The sequence below is a fragment of the Cryptomeria japonica genome, chromosome 9 (genome assembly GCF_030272615.1).
Source record: "Cryptomeria japonica chromosome 9, Sugi_1.0, whole genome shotgun sequence".
Classification (NCBI taxonomy): domain Eukaryota; kingdom Viridiplantae; phylum Streptophyta; class Pinopsida; order Cupressales; family Cupressaceae; genus Cryptomeria; species Cryptomeria japonica.
The window spans coordinates 628,588,236-628,613,706 of NC_081413.1; positions in this window are offsets into that span (position 1 = coordinate 628,588,236).

Consider the following 25,471-nt stretch of genomic DNA (forward strand, 5'->3'; position numbering starts at 1 on the left):
AGTGTCCTAAGAGGTCATACGTGGTCCTAAGGGGTCACACATGTGTTATAACACATGCGTACACATGCGTGACCCCTTAGAACTGCATATGACCTCTTATAAAATTGTAGTGTGAATGACATATACCGCTTAGTCCATCAAATAGTGTCTTAACACATGCGTGACCCTTTAGAACCACATATGGCCCTTTATAAAATCCTGGTGTGAACGACATACCCCTTAGTCCATCACATAGTGTCTTAAGGGGTCGCATGTGGTCCTACATGCATTAACACATGCGTGACCACTTAGTAGGTCACATAGGACCCCTTATAACATCCTACCAGGTACATATGGCATTCCCCTTAGGATCACATAGTGTCCTAAGGGGTCATATGTGGTCCTGAGGGGTCATGTGCATATGTTATAACATATGCATGACCCCTTAGAACTGCATATGACCCCTTATAAAATCCTAGTGTGAATGACATACCCCTTAGTCAACCACATAGTGTCTTAAGGGGTCGTATGTTGTCCTAAGGGGTCACACATGCATTAACACATGCGTGACCCCTTAGTAGGTCACATATGACCCCTTATAACATCCTATTGTACATAATATGACATTCCACTTAGGATCATATAGTGTCCTAAGGGGTCATATGTGGTGCTGAGGGGTCACACATGTGTTATAACACATGCGTGACCCATTAGTACTGCATATGACCCCTTATAAAATCCTAGTGTGAACGACATACCCCTTAGTTCATCACATAGTGTCTTAAGGGGTAGTATGTGGTCCTAAGGGGTCACGCATGCATTGACACATGTGTGACCCCTTAGTAGGTCACATATGACCCCTTATAACATCCTACTATACATATGACATTTCCTATGTGTCCTAAGGGGTCATATGTGGTCCTGAGGGGTCAGGCATGTGTTATAACACATTCGTGACCCCTTAGTAGGTCACATACGACCCCTTATAACATCCTACTATACATATGATGAACCCCTTAGGATCATATAGTGTCCTAAGGGGTCATATGTGACCTCTTGACCCATTAGAACTGCATATGACCCCTTATTAAATCCTAGTGTGAATGACATACCCCTTAGTTCATCACATAGTGTCTTAAGGGGTCATATGTGGTCCTACCTTGGGGTCATGTATGCATTGACACATGTGTGACCCCTTAGTAGGTAACATATGACCCCTTATAACATCCTAGTACACATATGACATTTTCTATGTGTCCTAAGGTGTCATATGACCCCTTATAACATCCTACTATACATATGACATTCCCCTTAGGATCATATAGTGTCCTAACATATGCATGAGCCCTTAGAACCACATATGACCCCTTATAAAATCCTAGTGTGAACGTCATACCCCTTAGTCCATCAAATAGTGTCTTAAGCGGTCGTATGTGGTCCTAAGGGGTCACACATGCATTGACACATGCGTGACCTCTTAGTAGGTCACATGTGACCCCTTATAACATCCTACTATACATATGACATTTCCTATGTGTCCTAAGGGGTCATATGTGACCTACTAAGGGGTCGTATTAGAACCACATTAGAACCGCATATGACCCCTTATAAAATCCTAGTGTGAACGACATACCCCTTAGTTCATTGCATAGTGTCTTGAGGAGTCATATTTGGTCCTAAGGGGTCATGCATGCATTGACACACATGCGTTACCCCTTATTAGGTCACATATGACCCCTTAGGATCAAATGACCCCTTATAACCCCTTATAACATCCTACTGTAAATATGACATTCCCCTTAGGATCATATAGTGTCCTAACATATGCATGACCCCTTAAAACCGCATATGACCCCTTATAAAATCCTAGTGTGAACAACATACCCCTTAGTCCATCACATAGTGTCTTAAGGGGTCATATGACATCCTCGTTAAGATCACATATTGCAGATTTAATACTTTTATAATCATATGGGCCCAGATATAATCGTATCCAAGCCCAAATATTATGTATCATGTTCTTGAATTTTTTATGTATGTCAAAGATTTAAATATACATGTGTTAGATCTCTCTATCTCTCTAAATATATGTTATCTCTAGATCTTAAATATATGTTATCTCTCTCTCTCACTGAAATATTTGAAATTTTTGCATGTATTTTTTGAAAATGAAAATGATCTCTCTCTCTCTCTCTACTTACGTATTTATTTTAACTTTATGACATGTACCTAGATAGATGGCATCCCAGGATATACCTTTGTAGGCTCCTAATCAAGATCCACCTGCACAGGCTCCACATCAGGAGCCACACATTGATGATGTTGATCCTCCACAGCAGGATCCCCCCTTGCCCAACATTGCTACTATTTTTTAGTATAGTGATCGGGAGTTGCATAGGCTGAGGGCCATATTAGATGACCCTCATACTGATGGCATGTACAAGAGTACATGCACGTCCATTTTTGATAGTTTGCAGACATTGAGGGACTGCTTAGTTTCTCATACCTCATTCTCACCTGAGGTTATAGCAGATATATATAGACAATTGAGGAGTGAGGTGAGGGGTCCTCATTCTTTTGCTGATGTGGTGGGGGTTGTCTCGAAGGAGACCATCAAGGAGAGATGCTTTCCACAATATCAGGAGAAGAGTAAGGTGAGGGGATATCAGATTACCAGATGTATCAACTCACAAGTTGCATCACTAATTTACCCATGCTTCTTAGCTACCCATGGTCATTATCCTAATAATGACCAGATACCATTATAATTTGCACAACAGGTATATGCTGAGGTTCATTGTCAGATGAAACCAAACTACCTTGATATTCCAAGATATTATGGACAGGGGAGGGGCAAGATTGCTGATAGAGATGCATATCGTAGGTGTGATAGAGCTCCACCTAGACATAGGGACCTTGTTGGCCAAAGATTTCCTGTAGTAGTCCCAGTCATGGCACCCATAGTGGATCATGCTATGATTGCTTCTTAAAGAGAAGCAATTGATAGGATTGGATAGATTGCATCAGCAGTAGCCACCATATCTTCTGACAGGGTGGGCAGATATATGATGACTTGACCACGTTCACGATCATCCACAGATCATGCATCTTGTAGTCATGGAGGGGCTTCAGGTTTAGATGATCGGTATATTTCTACTAGCATCCCCTCCCTAGATGAGGTAGCAGCTATAGTCAGAGGTATTAGACATGTAAAAATGTCATAGTATTTAGCGGAGGACCTACTACATGCTTATAGTTTTATTTCATCTCGACTTGGGATACCATTGGTTGATGTTAAAGAGGAGATTCTCAGAGATGGTCAGACTACAGTGGCATTGATGCATACCCCAAGGCAGTCACATCATTTTCATCACTCTAGGCATGCTCCAGGCATTGATCCACCTATAGATCACTCTGTTGCTGCAGAGGACTCAGAGCTATGAGCTGATCAAGTCCATATCATAGATGAGGGCTGCTTGGATTCATTTGAGGATATACCAGCTGATCAAGTCCATATCACAGATGAGGGTTTGGACTCATTCAAGGATCAACTGAGAGATTTGAGCCATACTGGATTTATGGACATGCTACTATAGTTAAACACTTCATTCACGATGCCCACTCATCTAGTTAGCCCCTTGCACTCCTTAGTGATACGTACAACTAGAGAGAGATATGCAGGAATGACTGATGTTGTTGATATGATCATGGGACAGGATCAGACTATACAACCTACTCCAGGTGATACACAGGTATGTACATGTACATGTATGGTTAAATTTTTAGAAGATATGTATACATGTTGCAAATTTGTAGGATAAATCTATCTATATATATATATATATATATATATATATATATATATATATATATATATATATATATATATATATATATATATATATATATATATATATATAGATCATGTTTAATAAATAATATATAGTTCTAAGTCTTAATTTGTAGATCGTTTAAATTGATCATGGACTAATCCTTAAATTGACAGTTAGCTCATGTCACTCCTTCCTTTAGCTCTGAGTGTGTGCATAGGAGAGATTCTTTAGATGCTGTTAGTGTACAAGTTAGTTATGGTTTTTGGTACATATATGTACATGTATGTATACATGCACATTACAATTTATATTTAAATTTTTATTTAACTCTACTTGGATTTGATGTACATGCACATCTAGGGAGATAGATATATTATATTTAATATTTAAATCAATTCTACTTTTGTAGGACTCCCCCTCAGATGGTCGCTTAGATCGTAGCCAACATGATCCCTATTGATTTGCTCCAGACATTATAGCTCATTTACATTTATATTTTTATAGACTTTCATATTATATATATTCATGCACGTACATGGAGTTTAGACTCTAGATTATACTTTATACCTAGTTTGTGTTTGATCAGATTATACATGTTTGATTATATTAGATTTATACATACATTTGATTAGATTATCTATTTATACATGTTTGATTATATTAGACATTATAGCTCATTTACATTTATCTTTTTATAGACTTTCATATTATATATATTCATGCACGTACATGGAGTTTAGACTCTAGATTATACTTTATACCTAGTTTGTGTTTGATCAGATTATACATGTTTGATTATATTAGATTTATACATGTTTGATTATATTAGATTTATACATGTTTGATTAGATTAGATTTATATACATGTTTGATTAGATTGTATATTTCACATGCATGTACAAATTTGAAGTTTAGACTAGATTATACTTTATATCTCCGTTGTGTTTGATCGGATTATATAGATTTATACATGGTAGATTATATTAGATTTATACATGTTTGATTAGATTAGATTTAAATACATGTTTGATTCAATTGTATATTTCACATGCATGTACAATGAAGTTTAGACTAGATTATACTTTATATCTCCGTTGTGTTTGATCAGATTATATAGATTTATTTTGATTATATTAGATTTATACATGTTTGAATAGATTAGATTTAAATACATGATGTTTTATTAGATTTTATATTTCACATGCATGTACAATGAAGTTTAGACTAGAGATTATACTTTATATTTCTGTTGCACGTTTGATAGGATTATATATATTTCCACTGCATTAGGTGATATGAAGTTTAGACTGGAGATTATATATATATTTCATGCACATGTACATGTGTTAGATTATATATTCCATGTGCACATGTACATACATGTTAGATTATATATACATACTTTATGTTCGATGGACTAGACTAGATTATATATATATCACGTGCACATGTTAGAAATACAAGTAGATATGCATTAAAATTTAAAATAACATGTTCAAACAAAAGAGTATGTATGAAATGAACAAACTAAACTTAATAGGTCATGTATTGAATAGTTCACATGGTATGTGAGCTTCTAGGTATGTATATTCTAGTTAAATAGTTGACAACATGTACATGTCCTAATTACAAATGTCCTCATTCCATATTATATCAATTTTACAAATGTACATGTATTACATTCTAATTTAAATATGCATTTTTTAATTAAATTATTTTAACTAGTGGTCCTTACAAATTAGATGCATTTAGAATTAGATACAGTACCTTATACATACAAATTAAACATGCATTTAAACATGTACATGTACTTGAATTAACTTTGAATACATCCTAATTTGATATAATGTATTTAAACTTAAAAAATATTTATCCTTTAGTTTCAAAACAAGTTAAGAGATCTAGAATTTATCTTCAGTATTAATTCAATTCATGTGGGTTGAACCACATGTGTACTTTGGATTACTAAATATATATATATATATATATATATATATATATATAGTTCATACCACATCAAGTGGCTCATAATGCTCTTCAATAACACTTAATATTTTTTCATGATCTTCACTATCTAGGCTCCACTTTTGAGACCAACCTTGACGTGGAACTGTTTGAAGAATTAGGCCAACAACAATGACCAAGTGACTATACTGATATACCTTGTTGTCAATTTGGTATTTAGTGAAATGAATCCGATATTGAACAATTTTAACTTGTTTGAAATATGTCCCTTGCACTACAACTGATCCTACATGTACATGTGTATAAGAAATTAAAAATTTGTACATAAGCGATTTGTACATGTGTACATATTCAAATCAGAACTCAAACCTGTGGGAAATGGCATTCCATCACTCATCTCAGATTTTGATAACTTCTTTCTCTCTTCTATGCAACACAATAAATAATAACTAGCATCTTCTATATTTCCATCTTCTGCTATGACTGCAAAAATATCTCTTGCAATTTGACACAAGTTAAATAAATTCTAAGTTATATGTCATTTTTAAGAAAATATTTACGTGTACGTCATGTATGTACCTTTTTTAATCAATCCTGAAATATGATCATAATCACCAGAAATCAAAGGAATGTCTTCAAATTTTCCATCCTCATTTGAATCCTTGTATGTGTCAGAAACATTTAGTGGCACCATTTTCCATTCCCTAACATATCCAAGCTCTTGGTTCTTGCAATCAACATAGTTTTCAAAAATGCATTCAGAACAAAAACATGAATAATCCCTAGTATATAATGTCCATGGGCAATTATCTGCACTTATGACACAATGCAAAGATCTTGTCCTCTCCACGCTCTTGCATCCATGCATTGATTTTCTATCCACATCTGCAAAATGTACATGTGTACAAGAATGTACATGTAGATCAAGTTGTTAAATTGAAACATTTGAACTAGGAACATTTTTTTAAAAATTAAAAAAAATTAAATAAAATACTAAAAGAGAACACATACTGGTTATCTCCCAAAACACTCTATATGGAATGGGTCTATATGTTCTTGATGATGATTCCCTGGGATATTTAGGTTGCTCAAAGTGTTTCTTACACCATTCAACAACATCATGTGCATCTTCTACATGTTCTCCTGTGTACTTTATTTGATGCTTTCTTAGAGCACGTTTGATACAAGCTCCTACACCATCATGTTCACCCTTTCCATGACCACTCTAAAAAAAACTCCAAACATGTGGTATTTTGTCATTTCGATGATATCTACATAGTGCCTAAAATGGCCTCGAAGATTTGAGTTGTGCCGCACATCCATCAAACCAAACAAAATGTTTAACTATTGTTATGCTTCTATCTTTCAAATATTCAAAAATCTTCTTAAAGGAATGTTGTACCAAAAGTGTGTCATGCTCCTTATCATCACTGATATAGAAGTGGTACTCTTTCTTAATGACATGATTTTCAAATGTACTATCAACACCATCCAAATTCATCTGTGCATGTCGATAACACACATGCACCAAAATAGTGATTTGCTTTTAAAAGTAATACTCTGATTGAATCTCTTTTTGATGTGCAAAAGAGTAATTCTCTATGAAGTCAACTACAGATAGAAAAGTTCCAAGTGGAAAAGTGTCTCTTAATCTTTTAAATTGTTCTGCTTGCCACTTGGCAAAAAAACCATGGCATATGTATGGTTTTATCAACTTTCAAAAATTTTCCATAAATGTTCCAATAGGTATTTCCTCTTCTACATAATCTAGCCTTGTATATTCCTTTCCAAATTTTGTTTCAAATTTTTTGTACTTGTAACTCTTGCAATTTACCATGTTCCTCATGTCAGTATCTTCATCTCTCAAAGGCAATTTAGCCAAGTCCCCGCATGTTCCACAAATTCCTCTTATGTAGTTTATTTGACCGGTTGCATTATCATTTGATTTATCACATAAGATGGATGCTATGAATCGACTTCTTAATTTAGGAGGAGCATTTTCAAAACCATCACTATCTTCTCTAATCTTTCCAAACAACTGATAGTACAAGTCAAATTTGATGTGATAACGACAACAACAAGTTTCAAAAACTTTGTTTAACTTCACATAATATGGCCTTAACTATTCAAACATTGTTTGTCCAATCTTTATATGAGGGTTTGTTTTAGTAAACAATACATACAATTCATGTTTTGTTGTGTCTATCCAATGTTTTACATGGAGATTATAATGATCAGGACCAATCCTTTGCTTGATAACATCTCTACTATTTGATGAAGGATGAGTATTATCATTCCAAAAACTTGTCACAAAGTTCCTAACAACATCTTCAATTCTATCAGAACGAGGAGCTCTACACATAATTGCCCAATTCCCTTCTGAGGTAGTATCATCCAAAATCTTTCTCCTTTTAACATATTTAGATATTGTCCTTCTACTAAAACCAAACTTAGATGACAGTGAAGAGATTTGTCTTTTTTGAGACAATATTTCATTTACTAAAGATGTCAACATCACTCTTCTTGAAATGGTCTTATCTAGTTTTTGAGAATTTTTACCAATATTCACCAAACCTTTCTTAACATTATCAACAATAGATTTTTGTAGCTGAGAAGTTTTCCTCTTTTGACTTGTTGTATCTATACCCAACAATTTCATTGGATCTATTAAGTCTTTATGAGTAAGTACAATTGATAACAACTGAGCTTTTTCTAGTGTAGTATCAAGATTGTTGAAATGAGACATTATTTCTTTTCCACTTTTATTCATTGACCTCCTTCTAGTATGTCTAGGTTCTTCACTTAGACATTTCAACTCATCCACATCCATTTCAAGTAAATGATCTAAATTTTTATAAGAAATATTTCTCTTCACCTGTTTAGCTAGATCCACAATATGCTCATCCATATCAGTGGTAGGAGGTAAGGAGTCTGACCCCTCTCCTTCAAAGGTCTCCATTGGTTCAACTTAGACAATCTCCTCCCTATGTTCATCAACTATATTGTGCTCTTCAACAAGTTCATTTGCCTTGACTCTTGCTTTAGAACTCCCTTCTTCTCGAGCCCATTCTAAACATAATTAAAGAGTTTGTGTAAGGTTCTTGAATTAATCAGAGATTATTCAATTAGGTTTAAGAATAGGGGTGAATTTGGCTTAAAGCTTTGTAACATGTTAAAATTAGCCCATTCAATTTGGTTTATTAAGTTTAATTACTTTCAGGACCTTATTGTTATAACTCTAATTAAATTACCTTTTAGGTTTAAAGTTCAATCTCTAATTTTGAGCACTAATTTAACACATAAAATAAAATTTTGATAAATTAGAAATTCCAATTTTGAAAATTAAAAGTACAAATATTTTGATGCATGCATACGATAAAGGTGACCTCATATTAATTTGTTATGGATCATAATGTAGGTGGACTATAACTTGTCACATCTGTGTATATTTATGACTTATTGTTGCATAATAGACCTCCTAATCTGAAATGTTTTTGCATGTACGTGAAGTCATATAAATAGTTCATCTAAATTATTCAACATGTTTAATAGACCTTATAAATTTATATCACATTTAAGACCTATAATCAATGTAATAGTCCTAATTTAGGCCTTATTATTAAAATTAATATGACCACATATGAAAAAAGATTTCACAATTAATATACTTAACTCCCCTTAAGACAAATACATTATGTGATATTAAAGGACCTATTGAACATGAAATTACTTGTACATGTAGAATAAATATTCAATAAATATAATTTAGAACCTAGAAATTATGACATAATAGGTCTTATTAATTTTATGACTTAATAGGTCTTATCTATTATAAATGGACTTAATTATATAGGAGAGAAATGCAATTACACAACAAGCAAGTTGATGGAATTTGAAATTTGCAAATACACATGTATTATCTCAAATTAATTATGCTTTCCAATTAAAACAAGATTATTTTTAATCCTATTATTTCTAATTAATTTAATTAAGATTTTTTAAATTAATTTTCATTTAAAATATTAGATTAAAAATATTGAACTAATTAATTGTTATGTAATACATATTAAATTAAATAGAAATAAAATAAAAAATACATACTTGCTTCAAGTTACCTTTGTCTTCTTTGTTCTCGATATCTTTCTTCTGTTTCAGGAGAATAATTCCTTGAAGTCTTATTTTGCCTTCTCTTCTTGTTCCCCATGCTTTTACAAAAAACCTTCAAATTATTGCGTTCAAAATAATTGTCAAATGTCTTCTTTCATCCAAAAATGTGAATTATTTTAATCATTTGTGTGATAAAAAATGAAAAAAAATTTGGACATTTATACGACTCCACAAATGAAATTCACTCAACCAAAATGCATTGGCTAGAGTTTGAACAAAACCCAACAGTTAAAAATGGTCAAGTTCGTTCAAACATGACAGTTGCAAAAAACTACGAGCCAAAAAACAAGCCCAGTGGTTCGAGAAAATGGTGGTTTTCTCGCACTCCTAATGGTTCGAGCGAACCCAATTTGCTCGAACAATTGTTCATTCAAACCATTCAATTAGAAGTTTCTCCCAAAAAAAATTTAGAGTTCTGAAGAATTAATGACTTCGGAGCTCTAGTTCAAGGCACAAATGAAATAATCTTGATAACCCAAAAATATTAGATGTTGGTACTTGAAACAAGCTTTCCAATGAGTATAATTTTGTTATATTTTGAATTTATTACGTTCTTGTTTTTTTAATTTTATGGAAAATTGGTTTTTCACCGAACATGAACTTCTCTGTTCAACGCATTGGGAAAAATAAGAAACTAATTCAAAAAAATTCTAAAAAATATCTATGCCCCTGGTATTAATGTCTTCTCTCTAACAAAAAAAATAAAATTGAATTTCGATTTATATAGAACAAGTTATGTGTTCAAATGTAAACCTATGTCTGAATTATGACTAGTCGGACTTCAAAACTTTATAAAATGAAAAATATTGAACATATCACTATAAAACAAAATGCAAGCCCTGGATATTGATGTTACAATCCAAAATTTGAAAGAATTGAGTTTTTATCATTTATAGAAAAAAATCTATGCATTTTGGGAGGAACATCACTCTTAAAAAATGTAGTTTGTTGTAAAAAACTACTTTTTGAGGGAGATGGAAAAAATTTTAAAAATCCTTCAAAAAAATTTGAAAAAAATGTATATAGAATCTACAAACAAAATGATAGAAATCACTAATTTACATCATCTTCAAATATTTAATAGTTTAAAAGTTATAGTTCTCGGAAGTTGAAGATTATTTTTAAAAAGTACATCTTAGTGTCAAAAGTGGCAAAAAAGTGGGAACCATTATTGTGAGTTCACCCACATATACATCATGAAAATCAGACAAGTGATAGAGAATCACAATTTCACATCATGCTCACTATGAGTGATATGACACCATCTCTACTCACAAAGACAATCACATAATATAAAATCAAAGAATCACATAAAATCATAGTCATGAATTGGGGTTAGTATCATCATAATATCATAAGTCATATAAATCTCAAAACATGATGAGTCATATGAAATAACATAAATCCACAGAGAGTACTAGCATCAATGATACCATCTAAGATAGAAATATAATCAAATATAACCATATAACTATCCACCATATGTCTATATAAGTTTATGAATATATAAATCCAAATGCAAGTCTAGGAGGGGCACTACGTCCTCCCCGCTTGGGCTTGACTTACTCCTAGAAGTTGCCAAGGGTTAAATTGAAAACATATTTACATTAACACAAAATTTATTACTCCAAACATTTCCTAGCTCAAAGTAAGATAATGACTACAAAACTTTCCTTTCTTTGTTTCAATTATCCGAGTAAATACATTACACAAGGGATAAAAAAGTCACAAAACTCTTACTGGTCACAATAAGGATGATAATTCATTGAAATATCTTTAAGAGAACTTTATTTAACCATATTTTGAAATACTAAAACTATAATTCTTGTATCGGTGTTAGCATCTATAAGTAAAAATATAAAAAATCACACCATTGAAGCATGGAAACACTTCTTAAACATCTAGTTGAATGCAATTAAGAGGACAAATTTATATTTTACAGAATTTTCTACACATACGCACATCCTTAAGAAGTTATATATCATACACTTTTATGAGGTAATTTTAAATTAACTTCCTTCAAGACAAAATAAAATCAAGAGAATCCCGCATTTATCAAAAATCTATGTTCTATAAATCCCAAAGGGAAGCAAGATTTGTACTTTCCAACTTCTCAATCTATACCACACTTCTACTACACTACTCTGATGCAAGCATTTATCCATTTATCATCCAATCAATTATTCAAGATATTCCAAATCATTCACTTTGCAAGATATTTATATATAAATGCTTAATGAAGATATGAAATCAATAGTTTTCTTTGCTTTTATCTAGTTACAAATTCCATAAAATCTAACAAGTCATCAGTAAATTTCATCCCATTAACATGTTTTTCATTTACTCAACTAATATTAGCATTACCTAATTGTTCATTAATGCTAGTGCACTTCTTTGAGGTGTCCTCCCTTGCACATACTATGAGAGGTTCCAATTGAACATGATAGAGATAGTACTAACATAGAATGAGGGCCCATAACACTCAAACATACAAAATAACCACTATGAGGACCAATGATGAAATCAAAAGGAAAGATCCTCAAACCCAACATGATTAAATCATTAAAAAGAAGGAAAACTTGCTGGCAAAATCAATCAAGAAACACAGTGTGATAAGTGCCACTAGAAAAACAAAACAAAGAAAAGTATAAATAAATGGCCAATCTGAAAGAAAAGAGATCCAAAATCAGATGAACTCCAATGATACTTCACAAAATCATAAAATAACTCAAGATAAATAACCATCTAATCCAAATATACATCATGAGGTGACCAATATTAGTCAAACCAAAAGAAAGTAACTGCTACACAACACTCAAGGGTATAATGCCCTATATGTGCTAGAGAGTGCACACTAGATGTCTAAAATCATAAATTTAATTTATTTATCTATATTCCTTTTATCATTTTAAATGCAATAAAATTCTTTATGATAATCTAGACAATATCCTTCACAAAAATATCAAATGCAAGGAGGAAATAAAGTGTTTTATAGACACGCAATAAACACACTCATACATGATTAATGTTCAAGATGTCCTCTTTATTAAATGATCACATTTTTTGAATCATAGAAAAATAAATGTTAGAACTTCAATTAATCACTTGATGATATACTTTAACATGCATATGCCATTTCAAAGCTCAATAAATAGTAAGCAAATGGTTAGAATGTTCTACATGATATCGTTAAAAATTTGGTCAATCATATTTTTACTTAGACTAATTACTCATAACAAATAAATCTCAATACTTAAAGTAAAATTATCAAATTCTGACTTTAACCACCTATGGTCATTTCCCTACGTACCATTAGCCAGTGAATTGTCTAAATTAAGCATAACATTTGATATCCTAGACTCACTTGCCACCACTTAATTTCATTTAATATCACACACAAATTCAACTACATGCATATATTACCTATTCAATCTCATCTCATACCATCACTTAATTATAATAATTCACAAACTAAGCATTCCTAGAAATCAAGAAGCACAGTAATCTAGAAAGTGCATTACAACATCATACATTACACTATCAATTCATCCAGCTAGAATTCATGGAATAAACACTTTCTTTGAATAGGAAAAGGAGATAGCATCTTGTCTTAATCCATCCAGTTTATCAAGTAGGACATTTCATCAAACAAGCAACTCCTACTTAGGATTAAGACTTTTATCTTTCCAAACTAAATAAAGACATAATGGTATGATTTCAAATTTTCTATACATAGAACTCATAATTTCCTATTACATAATGAATATCCACTACATCAAGGAATGTCCAATGAGAACTTTTCCTAAACCACTATATCATATTCCCTTACTATTCCATCTAAAATACCTGAAGATAAATGCTTTTTATTAGGATAAATAGGTTTTGAGGGGACCAGAAACCACGTACAACAAGTTTTGAAGGGACATGAAGATGTATGTTACAAGGATATATATTTTCTTTGACATATACAAATCATCAAGATATAATGTTTTTAATTCAATATACATATAAAATTGATATAACAAACTAATCCTATAAACATAGCATTAGATAAGAGGATACACACAATTTTCTTTCATTGTATAGCATGATCACTTATATAGAAAAAATAACCCCTAACATAAGCACTAGAACTTATAGCAAGAAAGAACACATAAAGTCATATAGAAATCATGCTTATCTAAGAGGCATGCATAATAAATGAATTCGTATATCGCACACAATCATGATTTCTACAATGGATTAGGGAGAAACACAAAGCATAAACATGTAAGATTTCCAAAGTTTCAAATGACATTTTCCATAAAAAATCTCAAATATCAACTCAAGTTATGAGAACACTATAGTACACCATGCAAGGCCAAGAGAAACAACCTTAACCAAAGATCCCAGTGTTTAAAACATGGGCTCTGATACCAGATGTAATGCTTGCAAAAATACCCTAGATAAACATACCAAAATATACTAACAAAAATGACAGAATTTTTTTCTTTTAAGTTAACCACTACTACTATGCTATCTCAACATTTATTAATGTAATATAACAGCCATTATACACCAATGCATCATTAACTATATATGAATCAACATGATCACAACCCTAGTAACATAGCCATAGAACCATATTACGCAAGTAGAACAATTTTATAATGCATTACATTTACTTCACGTGCATCAAATTATACAATGCATTTCCATTCCCTAGGGTATTCCAACGTCACTACTTGACATAATACAAACACATCTCATAACCATTTAGAACATCATAAGCTATCATAAAACTTATCCATTAACTTTTCAATCAACTATAATGAATCATTATCATTTAAGCACAATTTAATCTCATATCATATTCCTTAGATTCTTTAAGAAATAACCAAGTCATATATTCCTAATAACCATTCTTTCATCCATTATAAAATCAACATATGTATTTTGACCAATCTCTTAAACAATACTAGAGCAACCTTTAAGCTTCAGTACATAACTCAAGATAACTAGCTCATTCAATTAATCAACATAACTCCTCACAACTACATGTTTTCCATTAGTTATATAAGATCTAAAACAACAAGCACCACTATTCCAATTTAATTTTCCACAAGCTTACACATATAATTCCTTCATACATTATCCGTGAAATGCACAATACACTATCTCTTTCCTTCTCATAGAGTCATGATGTTGTATAAAGAATTACTTAATACAACAATGAACATACCATATTAACTTCACCTAACTATTACATTATTTCCCTTTTTAATTACATCATATGATGATACATAGAATAATAATACATATTTATTTTTACAATCACATAGCATCATGATACAACATCTTCTATTCCAAATAAATAGAATTAGCCCCACATAATGAAGAATCCAAGAATCAAATACACACACACTAACATCCAAGAAGAGGAATATCCCAATGGAAGAAGACATCAAACCACCCAACCATGTGAAACCAATAAGGAACCACCCCAATGTTAGGAGATGACGTAAGGATCCAACTCACACTCAAGAGTTGAGCTGACACCTAACAACCATAGGATACAACATGACTTCACAAGACTCCAACATCCAATCACATCACATGGCTAAATTAAAGAAACCAAACTCCAAGAGACATAAATAATAAATCAAGGCATATGGATAGCTGACACGTGTAGGGAAAGAGTGTCATCACATGTTATCCTCACAACAGATGGGGCCAAGCCTCACCTTGATATACATATAGAACCATCTAAGCCTTCGAGCCATTCAAGGGATATTCGTTTATCATTTCAATTGTCTTCCCAAGATCATCCTGAGTATCCCTCAAGGGCTATGAGGTGGGGCCACAAAAACAATTATAATCTTGTTTAGTGAATTCCTAAATACCCAAACCCACTAATTAATTATTAAGATTATCTCTTGCAATTACAAGAAAACTCTTCATATGGTTCCATTAAGTCTAGACCCCCTCCTAGAGGCCTAATGATCAAGACCGTGGTCCACACATGCAAGATCCCACTCTCCTTACCTTGGAAAAAATCCATCATTTAAATACATAAAAAGATGCATCACAATAGCAACATGAAAACTCAACAACAAAGGTCATGTATTAAAGATCATGCCATAAGCTCAAACCATCATAATGCAACAATAAAGAGAGCCTCAAGAATATATAACCATAAAAATAGGGTAAGAATATGAATCTAATGATATCCCATAGTCCTCAATAGTGAGGCACAATATAACCTCTCATTGGAGCTACATATACTCATCCTCAAGAACAAGGAATGCATACATCTTGTTGGAGAAACTTTGCAAATCTCAACAAACAAGCATAAAATACTTATCGGAGCACAAAATACATATAAATAACCAAATCTCATAATACTCAATATTGGAAAACATCAAGAAACATTAATACAAGCCCCTAGTGCCAAATTAGATTCAAAAAAATCTATTGAGATGACCAACTGACAAAAGAAACCTAGCAAAAATACAAAAAATTCTAATGAAAAAGACAAATTACGATTTTAAAAATAAAATCACATAGACAACATTAAGACCCAAAAATAAAATTAGTAGAGTCGCCCAGACTAAGGAAATCGAATGAAATAAATGGATTAACAAATCTTAAGCTAAAATGAAAGATTTATGAAACCAACCATTCATGGCTTCCCAGAAAACAAATCATAGATAGAGTCACAGAGTCAAATACCAAACTTGAAAAAAATCTCAAAAGAATCAAAATCTCAAACAAGGCTAAAGGATTAAGTCCCAAGCCCAAAAAAGTCACAGAACAAAAGAACAAGGGTTCTGTAGAAATATGCATTTGATAATGCCCAACTGCAAATGTTCATAGAAATGAAAATAAACACACCCGGATTTCACAAATCACAAAAGGGAACACAAGGCGAAATCCAAAATGCAGATTTATAATAGAAAACACCATAAAAAGAAGCTTCATCACCAGAACCCAATATTTTCAGTGTCGACCATTCGGACAATGCACATAGCCAATAGAAAGAAAGAATTTGTCACCAGCTATAAATGATAGATCAAATAAATCAATAAGTCAAATAATTATGAAATCTCAACCATTTAAACACTAAATCATAAACTCAAGTAAAATAAGATAAACTTTATAACCCAATAAATAAATAAATAATCAGATAATATTAATTTCTCAATCTAGCCACTTAATAAAATATGCAATAGAATCAATTATTAATTTAATTAAACAATCATACTCGCAAGACCACATAACAAGGGTCCTAACAACCACAGTGCACCACAAAACAATACTAACATGACTCAACTTGATAGCCTGGTGACAACTTAAGCCTAGAGTGCATGAGGGAAACACATACCATCTCTAACATCTTTAGATTGGGATAAAGAAACGCTCAGACCTGCGAGACTAGATGGAGTCAATGTCTAGTACCTACAAACCTGCATCCACCATTCAACACAACGCATACAATATATATACATCATAATAATTAGAGAGATGATAGAGAATCACAATGTCACATCATGGTCGCAATGAGTGATATGACATCTTCTCTACTCATGAAGACAGTCACACAATATAACATCAAAGCATCACATAAAATTATGATCATGAAATAGGGTTAGTATCATCATCATATCATATGTCATATAAATCTCCGAACATGATGAGTCATATCAAATAACATAAATCCACATAGAGTACTAGAATTAACAATACCATCTAAGTTTGCAATAGACTCATAAATAACCATCTAAGTATCCACCATATGTCCATATAAGTCTATGAATATGTAAATCCAAATGCAAGTCTACGAGGGGCACTATGAGGGCATTAAGCCTTCTGCTCACCAACAATTTGTAGATGACACAACACTATTTGGGAAAGGATAAGGCACAACTCACAAATAATTATTTGGATATATGTTGTAGGGGCATCATATTTTAACCACTCTTTTCACTTTATCATCCAATTCGACATAACCACTATATGTGCAAGGAAAAGTCTTTTCAATTTTATTTTTATGAATTTTGATTGTTTGGGCAGCAACTACCCATGTACAACTATTTTATTGCCCCAAGGGGATGCCCGAATCATAGTATAATGATTTAAGGGATAATTTTTGAACTCGAAATAGGTTGGTGAGCATTTATTTAAGATTTTTATTGGCTGCAATTAATTTAGGTTGGATTTCTTTTTGGAATTTTTCAAAATTTTATTTGGGGAATTTTGGTTTTGGTGAAGATATAACGAAAAATAAATAGAGGGGGAGAGAAGAAAGATAAGTATTCAGAGAGAAGAAGGGAAAAATGCAGGGAAAAGGAAGAAAAGGAGACAACCAAACAGACAAAGAAAAGAATAAGAGAGATTAGAAGAGCACGAGAGGTCAAGAGGTAGAAAGGAGAACAGGGAATCTCAACAATTTACCTTGCATTTTCAAAGAAATGTGTAGGCTATACAAATGATAGTAAAGACAATATTTTGACCAAAAAATTAAATATTTTCTCTTTTAATCTGAGTTCTCTTTATCTGAATTCTCTCTTGAACTATGTATTTTCTATTTGAGATTATTTGGGTTGTGCTATTTTTCAAAAAAATTGACTCGTGTGTGGATGAGCATCTGAATGTTTAATCAATGTTTATTTTATTTTATTGAAAACTCTTGTAGCACGGATTTGGTCTTTGTGGCATATTTCTAATTTACTGTTGCTTTGTTATTGCCTCTATAGTTCCTAAAGCTAAGTTTTTGGCATGGCAGCAATTCTACAACCTCTATCATCTACAGCGATGTGGCTGCTATCATCTTGGTATCAGAGCCTAGCTATAGTTCTGCGAAGGAAGTTTTGAGTGTAGATAAATCCTTGTGGGTACTAATTTTGTGTGTGTCTCTATAGGAAGAAGAAAAGGGGATTTAGGGAAGAAACATGTCACCAAGGTAGCATTATTGAAAAGTTGAGAAGCTTTAAATATGGTTGATTGAGCTTGAGGAGAAGATTTAGTAGGACTTAGAAGTGGCATTATAATTCTGCAAATCTCTACACGGCAGCACTCTAAATTATTTCATTTTGTAAGAAATTGGTGTGGTAAGTTGCAGGAGAATTTTAATGGAATACTTTCTCTAATGATCTAATTAAAAACATTAAGGTGTGTTTTCTCTTCTAATAGGGAAAATTTTAACTGGGTTACTTTTCAATTTAATTCATGTGAATATAGTTTTAGAGTAAATTTTAAATTGAGTTACTTTTGAACTTAATTCATGTGAATATAATTGTGAGTTATCTTAATAATCTTGTATATATTGACATTTTGATGTTTTGATTTTTTTTTCATAAATTGTTATTTCTCTTGTGTGAAATTTACAAATCATCATGATGATCCTTTTAAGTCTAAAATATAATTGGTAGATCATACACTTAAAGATTAAGCTCCTAAACTATATCTATTTTTTGAATATTACTAAAAAAGTATAAGTATTTTTTCTTAATATTATTAAGAACTTTTAAATGTTTCTATTCTATTAATAAGAACTATTTGATGATAGAATATTTGAAATGTTTAGAAATTTTTCTCTAATTATTTTTATTTGAATTTTATTTGATTTTTAATATAAAATAATAATAAATTAATGTGTCTTTAATCAAGTAGTAAATGATATATATCATTGGATTATGTTTGAAAATAATATAAATATTTAAATCTTTCAAATTTGATATTTTCCATTGCTTCCTACACGATTTTAAATATAAATGTGAAAATTCAATAATCTATGTTAATATGATGTTACTATGATAAATAATTTATAATGTTTTTTTTAAAAAATTTTCACCTTAAGTATTTATTATTTCATTCATTATTTTACATCTAACCTTGTTATTACAAGATGATTTTGGGAACTTACATCTAACCTTGTTATTACAAGAAGATTTACATATACCTTTGTCAATACAAGATAATCTTTGAAAGTTACATTTAACATCATTGTTGAAGTGCTATATAATATCTAATTTGATAAATACACTTTTAATATTAGTATAAATATTTTAGATATGTCAATCTAAAAAATAACTAAGAAACTACTTTACACATCTAAAAATTACGTTATTTTATTTTGAAATTACATGTTTTACTTTTTATATGAAGTGGATACAAGTATTAATATTCTCAATTTGTTCAAATATGTTGGAGAGGTAGATGTAAAAATAAAGAGCATGATATTTTCAGCATACTTTTCAAGAACACATGCTACTTTTAAAATTGTTAACCTAGATTTTAAGTTTAAAATTTATTTTATTATATAAATTAAAATAAAAATTGAAAATTAAATAATAATTTTTTATATTGATTATAGAGTTATCAACAGAAATTACAGTACGAAAAGGAATCTCAAGTTTTTCAACTCCGGAGGCATGCCTCACACGGAGAGAAAACAAAAACCGAGTATGCTAAGCAAAAGTTACATCAATACACCATACAGAGACAGTATTACAAAATGATAATTAACATATACAAAGGTTTAATGTAACAGGTCTTCATATTGTTCCATCCAAGCGGTCCATCCAAGCAGACCTTCCATCCAAGCGATGCTTTTGTTGGCTTGAATTTGGGCGATGCTTTTGTTGGCTTGAATTTGGGCTATCATTTTTATCTGATCATCGGTCGCATTCTTATTCTTAACGATTTCTTTATGTAGTTTTTTCACCATTTTGTTGAATAGGACCATATTGTTCATGTGGTTACGATAGTTGTAACCGTCTTTCATTTCAAAAACGAACATAGTAGAGTGACCCATCTTGAGGAATCTGCTCAATTTCTCCTTCTCGATCATCATAGTGATACAGACCTGTGAAGAAATTTTCAAAAGGGTGAGTTTTAAGAATAACTTAGTAAGAGATCTATGCACGCCTTGAAACCTTTCTTCATTCTTGCACTTCCATAATTGCCACAAGATGTTAGACGAGATAATAAACCATAAAATATTAGAATCATTTTTGAGACCATGAATATATCCAGTCAGTATTTCTAAAATATCAATGTACTTGGGATAAGTTACTCCACGCAGAGCCCACACCTTCTGAGCAAATTTACATTCAAAGAAAATATGTCTGTAAGATTCCTGTCTGTTACAAAGCTTACAGAGATCATTAGGGACCAAGTAACTGCTGATAGGAAGCCTATTGATCAAAATAAGCCATTTAAAACATTTGATCTTGGGATCGATGTAGGATTTCCAGTTTCGATTAAAAATTTTATTCCATTGCTTCGTATCCAGTGAGGTATACCAGCAAGTATTGACATGCTTAATAATCTCCTAATTGTTATTCATGGTATTGTACACATTTTTAGCTTTTGTTTTACACAGCACAGTTCCATCCGGCCATTTACTGTTTATAAATCTATGCGAGTCTATGAGACATATTGAAGGTATATTGGTGCAAGCTCTAGTAATCATGTTATATGTTTTTTTATGAGCAGCAGGAAGATTGTACTTGATTCTTAATTCATCCCACTTAATCAGACAGTCATTCTCAAATAAATCGATGAAGGTGGAAATACCTAATCTATTCCAAATTTTAGCCGAGCATCCTTGAGTCAGGGCAAGCAGCTTCCCCTGAAGAAACAGATTCCACCAGATGGAATATCAAAACTATCAAAATTAAAATATTGATCAAAATATTAATTTAAAAAATAATAATAAAAAATAAACTCATTAAGTTAATAATTAATTAAATAAAAAAAATAAAACTAGACTTTTAATTCATCAAAATTGAAATTTTCACAATATGAATCAGAAATATAATTAATAAATTTAAAATAATAGAAAGATAAATTAAAGATAAACATAACATTAGAAAACAATTATTAGAAAATTGAGTCTAAATATAATTACTAAGTAAATAAAATTTAAAAAGTTAAAATCATATTTCAAATAAAATATTAAAAAATAATTATATTGTAATTGTTAAAGTTAGATTTTCAACATTGTAAGCAAACATAAAAAGAGAGAAATAAAATGAAAATCTATTAAAAACAAAAATAGTCAATTTGTAAATTATTTAAAAACATATTAAAACCTAATTGTTAAAGTTCTTGAATTTGTAAATAATTAAAAACCTAATTGTAATATGTAAATTATTCAATTTTGTAAATAATTATATTGTAATTGTTAAAGTTAGATTTTCAATTTGTAAATAATATATAAATTAGTTAGCAATTTTGTAATTTTGAAAGAGTCTTGTAAAGATGCTTATCCAAATCTCTATTCTTACATACAATGAAATCTCTATTCTTAGATATAATGAAATACTATTTAAATATGATATGATAATAATACTGAAATCATATTTAATTATTTAAAATGTGTTTCTTCCATCTAAATTTATATAGATTCTCTACAATTCTAATCTAATATAGAAAATATATATAAAGTGTTAAAAATTGCACCCACAACTGTGTAAAAATTTGCATATGCAGCTATGTAAACATTTGGATTTGCAACTATGTGTTTTGAGGAGAATTTGTTATACTTAAAATTAATGGATTTTCATGTATTTGTTTTCGACAACAAATTAGTTTTAAGCCTTAAAAAATTATTTCATGGACAAATGGAAGTTGTGCTTTAATTTGTTAATATTCTAGAAGGATGGATACACTCCAATTGTTATGGAAAACTGCATTAATATAGTCAAGAAAGATGCTTATCATACCAAGTCTTTGAGGTTTCTTAGAGTAAACTTATCTCTGATTCAGTGTTTAATTAAAAATAGGATATTTTCACAATAGTATAAAAAAATTTCAATTTTTTTTTTAAATTGTTTTTTTCAATAATTTAGGTTTCATTTGTTTTAAGCTAACTTTTGAAACACTTAATTAGCAAATAAAATAATTTATTCCATACAAGTTATACTTTTATAGTTGAAAATGGACCCGATAAGCAGGAGACCAAATCCATTGACCTTCTTACTTTCTGTTGCATATTTTTTTTTCCTTTTCTCTTCTTCCTTTTTATTCTTCCTTTTACCGAAAGAAAAAGAGATATGTCAAGAACAAGATGACTTAAAATAGAAAATTACTGTGGTGCTATACTTTAATTAAAGACTTCATTTTTTATTTTGGACATAGAGTTCATGTTTTAAAAGTTTGAATCTTTGATTTATAGTTGTCTACTTCTAATAATTAAATGATGTACAAAACACTAGTAACTATAGATTAATAGCATATTAACTGTAGATTACAGTAAAACTAGGAACCTAATAATAGTAAAAACCCAAACAAAAACTACTAATAGTAAATAGAAATTTACTACAAGTCCTAGCCAAAAAGACCCAACTCCTAACTGTTATTATTGATTCTGCAACCCGCCTACTCTAGTTTTCATTCAAGATAACAATTTTGTATTATGTTAGTGGGCAGAGACAAGGAAAATTAAGCAAAAAATAAAATATTCATGTACACTGCTGCATAAAACAAATTTTATCGATTTGTTTGTTTCAAAATGATTTACATTGGTCTCTTTTATAGAGGAATAATAAAACTTCTGGAAATACAAAACTGCGATTACATTTATAACAAATAAAATCTAAGAACTTTCAGTTGTATATGGTCCACATAAAAAACAAATAATTAGAAGAACTTTCATCTCAAACTATGCTGCTAGCTAAGAATTCAAATCTAAAATCAATCACTAACCATACCCAATAAACAACATATCATCCACATAAAGGATTATGATAGGAATGTGGCTATTTTTTAGATTTATAATATATATAATGGTCAAATTTTGATCATAGAAATCCCAAAGGCAGCACATAGGTGTCATCATTTTGATACCACATTCTAGGAGTCTATTTCAAACCATACAAAAATTTCTTCAACTTACAAACAAGGTTTTATTTACCTTTCTCAATGAAATGTTTTGGCTATAACATATAAATTTACTCCTTTAGATCAACATCAAGGAACATTCTCTTCACATCCATGTACTTAACTTCCAAGTCATAAGATGTTGCGAGTAATAATTGGAATCAAATGGATGTCAACTTAGCTACAAGAGAGAATATTTCACCATATTCAATTCCCTCCACCTAAGAATAACCATTCACGACCAACCATGCCTTGTACGTCTCAACACTACTATCTAGACCTAGCTTCTTTTTGAACACTCATTTACATCCAATAGGTTTTCATCCTTTGGGAAAAGGTACCAAATCCCATGTAGAATTCTTCTTCAATGCTATCATCTCCTCATTCATGGCTTCCATATAAGAATATATATCACACATAACCACAACCTCTCTTGTAGTCCAAGGCTCATAAATGTTAGCAATCAAACCAAATATGCAACTAGAATCCAATCAGGAATGCCCAAACCTTTTCGGTGAATAACCATATTTATTAGGTCATTTCCTATCATGGGTGGACCTCCTCAATTGTCAAGGTTGAATCTCTTAGTCTTGTTCAAAACCTTCAGAGCTACTTGACCTCTCCTCATTATCAGGTCCAACCAAAGTACATAGTTCATTTCTTGTCAGAGTAGATGGTTCATCTCTTCTCTAGCTATGAGATTCACTTAACCGTCTTCTTCTCCAATTTTGACCTTTTCTCACTTGACACGTGCATATTCCTTGCAACCAAATAATCTAAGGTATCTCAATGAAGGATTCTTACCAGACCTTGTCTCCATGGGTGCGTTTATAACTAGCATCGAAGTAAGAGATCTATTAACTAAATAACATGCAATGGCTACAACTTCAGTCCATAACTTTTGTTCAAGCTCAACACCTCTTAGCATAGTCCTAGCCCTGTCCATCAACATTTTGTCCATCCTCTCCACAATTCCCTTTTTTTGTGGGATGTATGGAGTTATCTTGTGTCACTGGATTCCATGGTCCTTATAGATATTGTCAAGTCCTATTGAACAAAACTTACTGCCATTGTTAGTCCTCAAACACTTAATTTTTCTACTTGTTTGGTTTTCAACCAAATTTGAATTTTTTAAACCAACTAAAAACTTATGATTTATTTATGAGGAAATACACAAATTTCCTTCTACTATAGTCATGTATGAAAGATACAAAATACATAGATCTAGATATTGAAGGAACATTAATATGAACAAACACATTTGAATGAATATAATCCAAAACCCCAAAATACTTATGAGAACTATAAAAAAAATATAGTGTTGTTTACCATAAACACAATGTTCATAAAAGTCAAACTCAAGATTACAGTCATCAAGCCCCTGAACAAGGCTCTTATTTTTTTAAGGCTCTAAGTCCCTTCTCACTAATGTGATCAAGGCTCTAGTACCGTAACATTTTCTTCTCCACTATGAGCTTCATCTCCAAAGCATTTGCACTCTTAGGTACCCAAAAAGTACAACCATCAGATGTTGAAACAACAATATTTTTCTCTTCTTGATTTGATGGTGCAAATGAATAATCCAAAGCCATTTTCTTAGACTTCACAGAAGTGCTATTGCACTTAACCATGCATTCGTAGAATATGCAAGGTGCCAATAT